This window comes from Bidens hawaiensis, unplaced genomic scaffold (assembly GCF_021521415.1).
Source record: "Bidens hawaiensis isolate Kalapana, Puna unplaced genomic scaffold, B.hawaiensis_p1.1 tig00011607_1, whole genome shotgun sequence".
NCBI classification, from domain to species: Eukaryota; Viridiplantae; Streptophyta; class Magnoliopsida; order Asterales; family Asteraceae; genus Bidens; species Bidens hawaiensis.
The window spans coordinates 256,156-270,269 of NW_027491905.1; positions in this window are offsets into that span (position 1 = coordinate 256,156).

The window sequence follows — 14,114 nt, forward strand, 5'->3', positions numbered from 1 at the left end:
CATACTTCCTACTATACTTAACATCTTCCCAATAAACTTTTGGTCCACACATATTTAAACATAAAGTAAAAAAAAAACAAAAGGTGTCCAAAAGTACAACATACATCATACTTTCCACCATCATATTTTAAAACATAAAATACACCAAATCAGACGTCACATCAATCACGTCTTTCCCCAACCACTTACTAGAGTTCAACAAGAACAAGTTCATAAAGTAACCTAACAACCCACGCGTGCCTACCCTAACAACCAGTCTTCCAGTTCAACAAAACAAGTTCATACCCAACATAGGCCTACCCTACACTTACTGTTTAACAAAACAAGCTACAAGATATTCATTTAACAAATACTAAAGTTTTAACCAAACCATACGGAAATGATTTTACTTACCTCCTGCATCCGTCCAAACTTCTTGTTTTAGAGTGTTTAAATCCGACAAAACAATTATTGCCAAGATTTTTTTCCTTAAACCTTTAAGTTGACTCTTTTTCTTCATTCCTTTTCTAGCAAACCCAGCCTCAAAGTTTTTTTCCTCCCCCATAAAAGTCTCCATGTGCCTCATCAGCACTACTCCACCTTCTGTCGTATGGTTTGTGATTGCCCACTTGACTTGAATTCTTTCCATCCTAGCTTCCTTTATCTCCTGTCTCTTTGGATGATTCCACGACTCCATATATCTCACAAACATGTCCTTCTACATAAACATTAATAAAATAAGTAACATAGCTGTTTTATTATTATTTATTAATACAATGTTTTGTTTGCTTTTATTATATAACCATGTATTAACTAGATTCTTACCAGTTTGTATGCGGTGTCTTTCAGTTCGAACACTTCATTGTCCCGTATTGTTGCTAACTGAAAACATGTTTGGGAAGTGGTTAATTGTAAAAATTGACGGTTTTTTAAGATTGAACACCACCATGTAATATTCCTCATGTTCCATAACTTGGAAGTAGACCAAGTCGATGTTTTTGAAACTACATATACTCAGGTCTGACCTCATTGAACTGTACATGTTTTGTGCAAACTTTCTTCTCTAACATTCTTGTCTGATTCCACCGAGCCTATCATCCATTCTTCCTGTTGTCATATTAATTAATATTTTTTAGATTTTACAATCAACAATTGTTTTAAAATAAGTACAAACTTACCAACACATCTGTGTTCAAGAAGTATCTTGTAGGAGCTTTTTGTGTCGTGAAAGTTACATTCTCATTTAACATCGCCGACCACAAGTTCACAACCTTCTTGTTTATCCTCTGTTCATATTTTAAGCTCCTAATCTCCTCCACTTCAGCTGTCAGCCCGTGATTCGTTTTGAATATTATTTTCCTGCATTTTTTTACTTTTTTTAGGACTTATGTTTTTGCAACTCATAAAGAACACAACTAAATCTAATGTTGCAACTGAAAATCATAAATTAAACTTACTTTGACGGTAGGCCTGAGGTTTTCTGTCCCCATATTCTGAAATGCAATAAAATTGTAGTTAGTAACACAGACACCATAATAGCCCAACCATTAGTTTTAGTAAGTTACCCATACTTTTCTTTACTGTTTTCATCCCCAACCATCACATTATCCCATATTATGTCTTCCAAAATCGTTGTCTTGCTTTCAATATCTAACACCCCATTCCTGATTGACATTTTGTCCACTTTTCCTCCAACTTCCCCTGTCTTCAATTTCAACTTATTTCTCTCCATTTCAGACATCATCCCACTCAGATCTATTCCCTTTTTCGATTGCTCAACTAGATATAACACACGTTTTCACCAAATTAGAACGTATGTTTACTTTACAAAAAAACATATGAAAATGATATTTCAAAAGATTGTTTACACTTCATTTTTAATACCTGTCTCTTGATCATCTTGGACTGTTTGACGCGAAGAACTTCCTACGTCAGCACTTTTTTTTTCTTTTTTGGTGAGGCTATAACACATAAAGATCCACAAAAATAGGTTGCGAATACAATTTTCATTTCCAAATGATACGAAATCAACAAAAAAATAATTATATTCATTTTTATGCAAATTGATATTTAGTAATATTTTTTTGGCTACAACACATAAGGATCCACAAAAATAGGTTGTTAATACAATTTTCATTTCCACATTATACGAAACCAACACAAAACTAATTATATTCATTTTATGTAAAATGATATTTACTAAGATTTTTTTGGCACTTCGTTTTTTAATACTTGACTTTTGATCCTCTTTTACTGTTTGAGGGGAAGGACTTCCTACATCATCACTTTTCTTTGATTTTTTTGTTCTGGCTACAACAAATAAAGAACACAACAAATATGTTAATATTTTATATATGCAAAATGCTTTTTCCAATTTTTTTTTTTTTTGCACTTAAATTTTAGTACCTGTTTTTTTATCCTCTTTTACTGTTTCATTTGAAAGACTCCCTACATCATCACTTTTCTTTGTCTTTTTTGGTGTGGCTACAAACATAAAGAAAACATCAAATATGTTGTTAATACAATTTTTATTTACACCAGTCCCGAAATCGATAACTAACAAGTAATATTTATTTTTTACCTATCTGTGATACACCTAGACTGAAAGAGGGTCCATCATTTTCAAAATCTTCATGATCTAGATATTCCAATTATTAATAACTTTAAACTTTTCATTGTATCAATAATTATTCAATTTTTTCTTACCTATTGTCTTTGATTTTTTGACATTTTCCATTTTTGGTGTTGCCTCGTTAACCACCTCAACTTTTCGTTTTCATCTTCCTGCGTCTTCTAATCACCATCCTTGTCATCCGCATCTTTGGCTGTTTTATCATCAGCATTGAGATCCACATCTTAACTTCCATTTTTTCCACATCATTATTTTCACAACCTATCATAATTTTGTCAAACATAGCAGACGTCATGTTATTCTACTTATATGTATATTCACAGAAAAAAAATTAACTATTTATACAAATTAATACTTACCTTCGTCTTCGGATTTGTCACTACTGTTATTCTCCTTTTCATTTTCTTGTTCACCCAACCCATTTTTTTCTTCTTCATCATCCCCCTCTAGGTCACCTTTGCTCTTATCTTCTTCCATTTCAGAGTCATTTTCATTTTTCCCTTCACTTTCCCCTTCATCTCCCATCTCATTTCCTTCACTTTGTTTGTTTTTTTCTCTATCCCCTGCCATAAAATGATTGACAAAATATATGTATATGAACTACATTGTTTTATGTATTAATTTTGTTTGTGATGTTTATTGTTTGTTTCACGAACCTCCCCCGCTGACATTATACTCTTCTTGGTCATTGTCTAAGCTAACTTCTGTTGCATCATCTACATTTTCCTCTTCTTGGACATCTGTTTCTTCCTCATCATACTCTTTTTTTCATCATTTACAAGTTTTAAAAAACACAAACTTGTTGATAATTATTTATAATATAATATATTATTTTTCAAATTTCTTACCTTCACAATTCAGATTATCCAAAACATTCTTAATTAACTCATTGGTATCATCATTGTCACTATTTGTTGGGTCTCCTACCACACGATTGATTGTTAATGTACTTCCGTAACGCATATAAAGTTCTTCAAACTCCTCTGTTTGTATGTACTTATGGATTAGATTTGTTAACATTTTATCCAACTTCTTTTTGACACTCTCAAAATCTTGGAGATATTCTTTGGCTTCACCCACCTTAGCCTTTGTTACAAAAATAAACATTAAATACATTAACATACGTTTTATTTAATAAATAAAATATGTTAAAACCTTTTATCCTTACCAGCAAAACTTCTTCTTCATCAAATTTCTCTTCCTTTATCCATTTTCTAATTTTCTTTTTCTCCCATACTCCGAATCCTCCTACTAACCTTTCTTTTTTATCTCTTGAACACAGCAACTCCTTATTCTAAAATGACATTGGGTTCATTTTTTCATCTGAACATACCTCTTTGAAGTCCATGCTTTCAACATATAGAAGTTGTAACAAAAAAGTAACAAACATTAGTTTCCTACATTTTAATATATTTTACAATTTGGAAACATATTGTGCATTAACATTATTAATTTATCTTCAAAATTACCGTTAAAACTGTCAGTAGCCCGCAGAAGTACTTGCTTACATTACATCTTTCCTATCCAAGCTTACATGTTTTCAAGAATTCGATAATGTAAGACCCCCAATCAATTTTCTTGAAATTTTTTTTCCTGCTTATGTAATGCAAGATTTCCTCCCTACATCTCCCTTGAGTTTTGCAGTCTCACATAATACATAAAAACAACATTAAGAAATCAAGACGGAACATGAATTTGTCTTTGTCCTCGTCTTCCCTTATTTTTGCCACAATTTCAGTTGGGGAAACATGTACACCTAGGTATCTCTCTCTCCATTCAATCACACTCTTCTGACATTCTTCATAATACTTTTGATTTTCAATTTCCCCCCTCACATGGTATTCCAAACAATATTCTTATTGACTTCTTTGTGACCTTAATACTCCCCGTCTCAACCTCTATTGTCATTTCATCCGGATTGAACCTGTCAACCACAAAATGCCCTAACTTGGTCGGTATCCCGTCAACATTGAACTTCAACATCCTCCCAAATCCCATTTTCTTTACAGCTATCTTTTGATTCTTTCTTAATCCTTTATGCACATGCATAACTGCGATGGAGATGACCTTGTTCTTATACCATGTCTGTCACACCCCCCATCTAAGGCCTAGGAGTGCGACCGACAGTTGGTACCACATATGTAAATAAATCAGAGTTACGTGTTTAAAGCAGAAGTCTTGAAAACATTTGGATTTGAAATATAATATTTTACTTTACCAAAAGACGGGATTATAAAATACCCGTTTTAAGTTATAACCAAAAGTATTACTTGTTTAATTACAAACCACCATTATAATATTTAAGTTTATACAAAAAGATCCGAGCCATCGGATATCTTGAGTACTTCGTTCTTCAAGTCCTAACTTTGGTCACCTGCAAAATGTTAAGAAAATACGTCAGTAACGAATGTTGGTGAATACGCTGACGCTAAAATATTTTCTTTTACTTGATCACCCCTCGAGACCACGTAAGTCGGCCCATCTTGGCTTAGGAATAATCAAGTTAAAACAACACAATTATAAACTCGAGTCTCTACACTAAATACCCCAGCAAACACCACAGCGTTCGACTTAGTTAAGTACCCGTATTGTAACGATTCCGGCAAAATCAGGTATACCCTAACCGGTATATACTATTTATGTGTTATTTAATAATAAATATATGAATTATAATGCGTTTATACGAGTATGTATGATTCATAGTACGGATTATACTCGATTATACAGTTAATCGTATTGGAAATACGATTAACCGATTAACGGTTATTGAAGCCCGAACGAATCGAGGATTACATTATAGATGAGATATATGATATTTAGTGATGTTTACGAAGTATTAAAGCTTCGGGATAAATGAATTAAAGCACAGAAAAAGAATTTTCGATTTAATGGTACGTCGGTACGTTAAACGAAACCTTTAATACCAAACCGAGCAAGAGACGATCGATCAAGCCGAAATAGATGCGCAATTATTAATAATATGATGTTTTAAGTTAATAAATGTCATGGGTTAAGTTTTTAAAGTTTTTAAATCGGTTTAATATAAATTTCATTTTTTAAGCCGAAAACGACCGTTTTAGCCTCGTTTTAAGCTAAATTAAACATTTAACCGAAAAACGAACTGAACCAGATTATCCAAAACATTATCCGGATTTCCAAAAATCCAAATGTGTGGCTAGAATTGGAAAGGTGGGTCCCACCCCACCTCCCCTCTATTCCGATCGGCTTGGGGGTAAATACCCCTTGCCTTATCATTTTTTTTAACCAAGTATTTCAAGATCTTACAATTCTCTCCACTTCATGAACTAAAAACCTAGATTTGTAGCAAGAAAATCAAGGTAAAGATCGAGTTATTTACGTTTCCATCTTCGTTTCTTGAGTTTATTTGCAAGAAAATGAGGTTTCAAAGATGAAAACCGATTCTTGCATGATCAAGTGATGTATACGGGTTATACAAGGGATCTTGGTCCAAGAAAGGAGTTAAACGAACCAAAAACGAATTTTTACGGTTTAAATCTTTGTTTTTAAATCATAACCGAAACCATGAAAGAAATGGCTTGATTGTGGGTGTAACTTGCTTAGTGTTGTGTTATTGTGCTTGTAGGTGTTGTATCTAGTTGTTAACCAAGGCTGGAAAGCAAGATCCTTGCAATTTGAAGCTAAAAACACAAGGTAGTTCGGTTTTTGTATGTTGTATGTGTTTTGGACAGATTGTGGTACGTTTAGAGTTAGGCTACGAAATTTCACAGAGATGATCTACACATGGAAATATGAGATCTGTGAAAATTTGGTAATTTTTGGACAAAGGATGAATATTTGGTGAATTTAATGCTCGGTTTTGGCTAAAAATGGTGAAAAATACTTAAATATCATGATAAATTCTGGAAAATTCCAGATAAGCTTTTTATAACATGTAAAAGTCACACACAAAATTTTAGGTAAGTTGGAGAAGTCTAAGTAGGCTTTTCGGTTAAACGAGTTCTAGGGTTTTCTAGCTTGGTTTTAGTGAAAATGACATGTAAAAAGATATTTTGGTTCTGGAAAAATTACAGGGGACTGTGTGGATGGCAGGGGTCATCCAGAAAAAATTTGGGATTTTTCTAAGGTCGTTTGGTATTTACGACATATTTAGTGTTTGAATGGTGTTTAAAAATAGATAAATAAATTTTAAATATAAAAATTAATTCTGGAAATATTTTTATAAAATTCCCCACTGTCAAAAAGTGATTTGTGCAAAATTTCAAGATCCGAGACTAAACGGATAATTATTTGTGCTAAAAAGAAAATAGAAACAAACTTTTAAAGTTTAAAACGCGTAAACCGGTAAAGTTCGCCTAAACGAGCTGACTGGTGTATAAAAACCCTAAAAATGAACTATTTTCTTATAACTGAGTTAAACAGGTAAAAATGAATCATCCGAAAATAACTCGGATGATTTGGGTAATTTTATCCGATTTACAGTTTCCGGTACACTAAAGACGGAAACGGGTCCCGCGGCCAATCGGGGCGTCTAAACCGAGCTCTAATTTCACAACTTTAATTAAATTATCAGTCAACAACTATTTTCGGGTCGTGTGTGACCAAACTCATTTTTGAAACGTAAAAACGGATAACCGTGCTAGGCACGCTAAACGGGGAAAACGAACTAATAGTAATTTTAACTATTGAACTCTAAACGATATCACAATCTGAGTCCGGAGAAGTGTTTCTGGGTTAACATTGCCCCCAGAACGAGTACAGTGCTGGGTTAACAGTGTCCCCAGATGTACCGTTTAACACGGTTAAAGTTATATTAATAATGATTGTATAGTAACGAACTTAGGGATCGTATTACAGATCCGGACTAGTAGCTGACGTACTGTGTTACCTAATTGCTTACGATAAGGTGAGTTTCACGAGCCCCTTTTTCTGAATTGTTTTTAAATATTTTCTCGGGGCGAGAAGCATGTTACTATTAAAATGTTTAAGTACATACTGAACGCATGGATTTGCGTGTATTTATATATATCTTATTGTACGGGAATCGTACGGAAATGTACTAAGATGGTAATTGTCTGAGTTGCTAACATTGTAAGGCCCCGTAACACGAGTGATTAGCTAAAAGCCGGTAGAGTGTGAATAGTACTATTGGTCTGACAAACCCAACTGGTCCGGCATGGATTTGCTGATGTTTCCCAGCCAGTTGCACATGTCTATTTTGTTGTTATATATTTTTGCTATGTAATGTTAGGCATAGCGGTTTGGGGCAGGTCCGTGGGCGGAGTATGCCACGGGGTTGTATGTGGATAGTCAGAGGTTTCACTTGTGGGCTCAGCATAATTACATCGCTAATAAATGATCATTATAATGATTTGTCACTGTTTATTTAAATTAGTGGAACTCACCAACTATTCGTAGTTGACCCGTTTTCTTTACATGCTTTCTAGGTACCCCCAAACTGGAATAATTGCTACATGCTTGACGATGCGTGCTTTTTGTGGAAGCTAAATGATCTTTTTGTATTAAATATGTTAATGTACTGTTGGTAAAACTTATGTGTTAACGCCTATACGGTAACTAAACTCGGAATAATGTAATATGGTGTAAATTAATGTAGTGGTGTTTTCTTTATAAGCAATGCTGTTGATATCAGACGTGTGTTGCACCCCGTTTACGTTTCCGCTGCGGTTACGGGGTGTTACAGAACTTGGTATCAGAGCCATTGGTTATAAAGAATTAGGATGTCTTTAAAAGATACCTAAAATATAACCAGTAGCTCAAGTATTATAGGATCTGAATATCAACTAATAATTTATAGTGACGAGATCTGGATGAACTTGGATGGACAAGTGAGTTATTATGGTCCGGAACATAATAACAGACTTGTCCGCACGAGGGAATTCAGGGGAAGTCACTGGGAACATTAATAGGTAAAATTGGTAACATATGTGTAAGTATATGATAATATTTTTATGTGACAAAGTTGTATAAGTATGTGTATATTAATTATGATTTACATTATGGAAGGAACTATATGTTTGCTAACTTGTGTACAGGTAAGGATGTCGAGGTCACGAAGTCTGTCAGTGGAAGAGGACCCGGAGGAGGCCAGTTCCGGGAACTCTAGGAGCTTACGCCTAGCATCCAGCACTGAGCCTAGTGAGACTAGCCGTAGGAGTACTAGCCTGTCCTCCCCGACTAGGGTTGCCAGATCCCCCACCCCACCCGCACCACAGGTCACCCCTACCCCTCCCAGACCCGGACCCCGCCTCACGGCGCGGATCAGTGTCCCCTATGTCCCACCTACCTCTGCCCCACCCAGACCTACCTTCCACAGGGGCGAGTCCTCCCGCCCCCAGCCCGAGCCTGTGCTTCCACCCGTGTGGGGTACCCCTAGGCTGGAGAGGGATGAGCGTCCCTCCTCTGAGGCTGCATGGCTCCGAGTGCTCACTGAGCAGGTGGTTGAGCACACCATCGCCTTGACGGTGGGAATCCAGAGGAGGAGACACTTGGCGGACTGCGTACTGGACAGCCAGTACGCGATTTGCCAGCTGAGGAGAGAGGGCGCATACTCCCGGTGGATGATTGACCGGATGGAGACACGGATCCGGGGTTTGTTGGCGGTGTTGGTGGTGATGGTGGCAGTGTTGGTGTGGTTGGTATACCACCATGCTTAGTTGTGTTAGGGTGGTAGTAGTCAGGGTCCGCTTTTTGATACTCTGTGTAAGCAGTTAGTGGCGATGCTAACATAGAGTGAATCTTGGGTAGTTATAGTACAGCCACTAGCCCATAGGGGGTCTCTTTTGGGAATATCTTTGTAGATACTTTTGGTGTATCATTCAAGCACTGACCCATAGCGGGTTATGTCGAAATGATGCCGATGTAGGACCGATGTATGAAAACTTAATCTATGGGACGATGTTTATGTAATATGTACTAATGTTTATTAATGAATGGAATGTGTGTTGTGTTTCGAGATTGGAATTTGTATTAATTATTGTTAGGACATGAAATGTCACATGTATGTCCCCAGTTCTATCAGGTTGGTTCAACAAGAAACCAACGATCGTGAAACCAAGTTAACGTACTGAAAATGTCAAACGAAGCTGATTCGATCGAATCAGTCACTGATTCGATCGAACCAGATCTCATTCGATCGAATGGGTATCTCATTCGATCGAACCAGTTTTCGATATATAAACGTTACTTAGGAAATTTCACAGAGGCTTTTCAACACAACTCACACTCACGAAAATCAGAGAAGCAGCAGCCTCCAGAAATACTCTCGAGCGTTCTTCGTGTTCTTGGTCGTTTCCTCCAATACTAGGCGTCAAACACCTTTAGGAATCGTACCTACGTGCCCGTTGATCACCACCGAATCGCCGTGTTAGAGGATTCCGCACTCTAACACGTTGCCCCGTGAATCGTTGGGAAACCGAGTCCCGAACCGGTCCTACAAAGTGGCATCAGAGCTTCAGGTTCTTGATTCACGAAAGATTCGTGGTGATATTCGTGTTTTTCTTGTCAAATACATATATTTTGCTTGAAAAATTTTCGAAAACAAGTGTTTTTGTTCTTGGTGTTCTTAGTGTTCTTATCAAAAACTCATAAAAAGTCAAATATTTTGGTTTTTGATCTCAAAATTTGGTGTTAAAAGTGTTGGTTTATTGATTTTCAATCAATTCTAATCATCTGTGTTCGTTTTACACGTCTAAATCATAAATGTTTGCTCTTAAAATTTCGGATTTTATCAAGAACATTCAAAGTGTTCTTCGTTTTTTAAACGTTTGATCCATTTTTGTGTGTTTACTTGTTTGTTTAAGTGTTAAAACACTTAAAAGAGTCCTATTTTGCTTCTAAATCGAATAGGATTCGTGTTAGTGATTTTAAAACCGAAAATCTGGTCAAATCTTCTAAGTTTGGAAATTCCGAAAATCCCGATCGAACAAGTCGTATTTTTGGAACTCATTCGATCGAATAAGCCTTCTATTCGATCGAACCAGTTTGAATTTTGACCGAATTAGTTTTTCGCGCCGTGATTTACGCCAAGTCCATTCGATCGAATAAATTCATCCATTCGATCGAACCTGCTTCCAGTCGATCGAATAAGTCTCATTCGATCCTCCCATTCGATCTCCTACTTATTCGACTGCCAGAACCCTTTCGATCGAACCGGACACTCCTTCGATCGAACCTGTCACCTCATTCGCTCGAACAAGATCGTATTCGATCGGATAAGCTTCAGAAGACCAGAACTGTGAATCAGTCAGGCATTCGATTGAATCAGGACACATTCGATCGAATAAAGAATACATTCGATCGAATCAAGTCACATTCGATTAAAAGGCTGATTTCTCAATACTTAGCAAATTTTCAATTATTTTTCAGTCTTTTCAAGTGAATTTTTTCACTAGAATTGACTGACACTTTTGTTACTAACGTTATTTGTTAAGTGTTTACAGATCAAAGTTTAAAACAAAGAAGCAAACATGTCTGCCAGTTCAAGTGCAAACAAGAGGATCCAATCGATCCTTGAGAGTGATTCAGAATCTGGAAGCTTCAACAAGCCTCCAAAGTTGATGGCACTCAATGAGTTTACTACATGGAAGACAAGATTCCAGATCCATATCACAGGTGTGAATCCTGGACTATGGGAAGCGGTTCAGACAACGTGGGTGCATCCTACAAACGATGATGGTGAAAGCCTGAGCTACTTTAGGCTGTCAGAAGAACAAAAGATAGCCTTTGATGCTGAGAAGAAAGCCTTCTCTTTACTGTCTCAAGCTCTCTCCAGCGATCTCTTCCATCAATTTAACCAGTTCACAACAGCGTCAACTCTTTGGAACGCACTGGTAGAACGATGCGAAGGATCTGAGTCGCTTGAGAAATTCACGCACGGGAGCTAAAGCGTGAATTTGATTTGTTTGGTCCAGAATCCGGCGAAGACATTGAATCGTTGCTGTCAAGATTCTATCATCTTATGTCAGAGCTAAAGTCCTATAATGTCAAAACAACAGGGACTGAAAAGGTTAGATGTCTCGCTCAAGGACTCCCAACAAGCTGGAACACCTTCCTGACTGTGATGAGAAGAAGTCATCAACTGGAGACGATTCTTCTTTCTGACTTTATAAAAGAAATCAGACAGGAAGATGCTGAATTAAGAGCATCCTCCAGGAAACCCAGAGCAACATCTGACAAGTCGCTGTACATGTCAAATTCACCAATGTCAGATTCAAATGACCATGCTCCAATGAAGACTGCGTTTGTCTCCTCAATGTCAAATCAATCTAAGGGGACCGAAACGAGATCTTCTGCACCACCAACATCAAATTCCGGAAATTCAAGTTCTAACTCCGGACCCAAGTCAACTGAAAAGGCAACGTTAAACACCGAAGGCTTGGGAAAGGTAACGGTGGAAGTTGCCAAAGAACATATGGCAACGTTAGGCACAATAATTGAATCATACAGCTTAATGGTGGCTGGTAAACTTGGCAACAGTCATCTGGACAGCGATGACTATGAACAGCTACATGAAGACGATATGGAACGCATCGACATAATGTGGGCACTTGGCAGCGCGTTCCGTAGGGCTAGAAAGTGGGCTAAGAAAACAGGCCAAGCCCTTTCAATCAATAATAAATCCAAGTTTGGTTTTGATAAAACCAAAGTTAAATGCTACAACTGTGGCGAACTTGGTCACTTTGCCAAGGAGTGCTCTAAACCAAAGAGGGAAGGTCACCAATATCCCTTCCGAACTACTTCAACTTCATCTACTCCTGCTGCAGCTGCTGCAAATGTCAACAATGAGAGACAACTGGTCCCTCAAAATCAAACAGCAGCAAACAACGCCAACATCAACAATGAAACTGCTCTTGCTGTTCAAGGTGATGAAGGCGAGTCCTGGAACTTCAGCATTAACATGGCTGACATCACCGTTGTGGATGGAGACTCAGAATCTGGGTCTGATGATTCCTCAACTGATGAAGAATACATTGTCGAGGAGCCAGCTACTGAAGTAAATGAAGGAGAGCATGAAGCTGAAGTGTCATCAGTGGAGATTAAGGAGGATCAAGCAAAAGAATCAAATGTTCCTCAATCATCTCCAAGTTCAACAATTCCTGCAGAAGCTGCTACTGTTGAAGAAGTCAACGAAGTACTGTCGAAAGCAACTTCTGCATCTTTTCTGGAAAGAGCGGGGAATCTTTACTTTGCGTTCATGGCAGAGACGTCAAATGATGCCAAGGTAAGTTCTAACCCGACTACTCCCAAACCAGAAAATACCAAATGTTTAAAATGTGAAATGTCTGAACAAGAAATTCATTCTCTGAAAGAGAGAATTGAAGATGTCGAGGCTTATAAACAAGCAGCCTCAAGATCCTTAATTGAACTGACTGACGCTCTTGCTCAAAACAAGGCTTGGAAGCAGAAAGAGTCTGCTTATAAAGAAAAAGTTGATAGCCTTAAGCGTCAGAACAAGGAATTGGAGATATGTGTTCTAAATCAACAAGACTCTATAAACTTTCATATCAATAAAAATAATGTCTTAAAAAAGGAAATGGAGAACACAAAAGCTGATCTTGAATCATTGACTTTCAAGTTAAAGAGTTACTCCAATTCCTCTTATTTGCTAGAACACATTATCCCCAAGTTCCGGTGCAATAAGGAAAGAGGTGTGGGATATCACAATGTCCCACCCCCAGTGCTGAACCAATTTGTGAACACACCAGGAGCTGTGCCAGAAGATGACTCAAATGTTAAAACACCCGAGGACACAAAACAAATTTCAAAGTCCAAGGGTAAAGAAGTCATTGACCCGGCTCCTGAGACCAAGCCAAAACCAAATGTTGTTGCCACAGACTTAGGTTCCACAACTAAGTCAGGCCCATCCACATCTAAATCAAAGGCAACAACAAGTAATTCTCAGAAGAACAAGTTTAATCATAAATCTGAGAAAGTGCATGTGGAACATGGTACCCAGTTTGTCAAGGAGGGTAACTTTAATGAAAAACATAATTTTCCAAAACCTCCTCCCAGACAAACTTCACCCCAAAATGTCAAATCCAAGGGGTACTATGGTAACAAACAACAACAAAGTCGTTACTCTCCACCACGTCAAAGGGAGAGAAACTATTGTTTCTCATGTGGAGAGGTTGGCCATGTAGCAAGATTCTGCTACAAGTACACGGATCCTAAGCAATACATATCAACTCCGGATCCTAGATATGTCAAGTCAACTCCTATGAGGCGACCGACCGTTGACATTCAAAGTCAAACACGGTATCACACACCGCGGTCGGTTTCTCCTAGGAAACCTCAGTCAACCTCACCACACAGATCACCGAAGAAACAACAATATCAAAATGTTAAAACAAAAGTTGTTGATCCCTCAAACCCAAGTGTTTCCACTTCAACAAGTGAAAGTCAGTCTTCAACCAGCTATGTCAAACAGGCTAAGAAGAAGACTGACAGTTGGAAACAAATGGAAAACAACACTGTTGACAACAATGTCAAACCAGAAAACAGT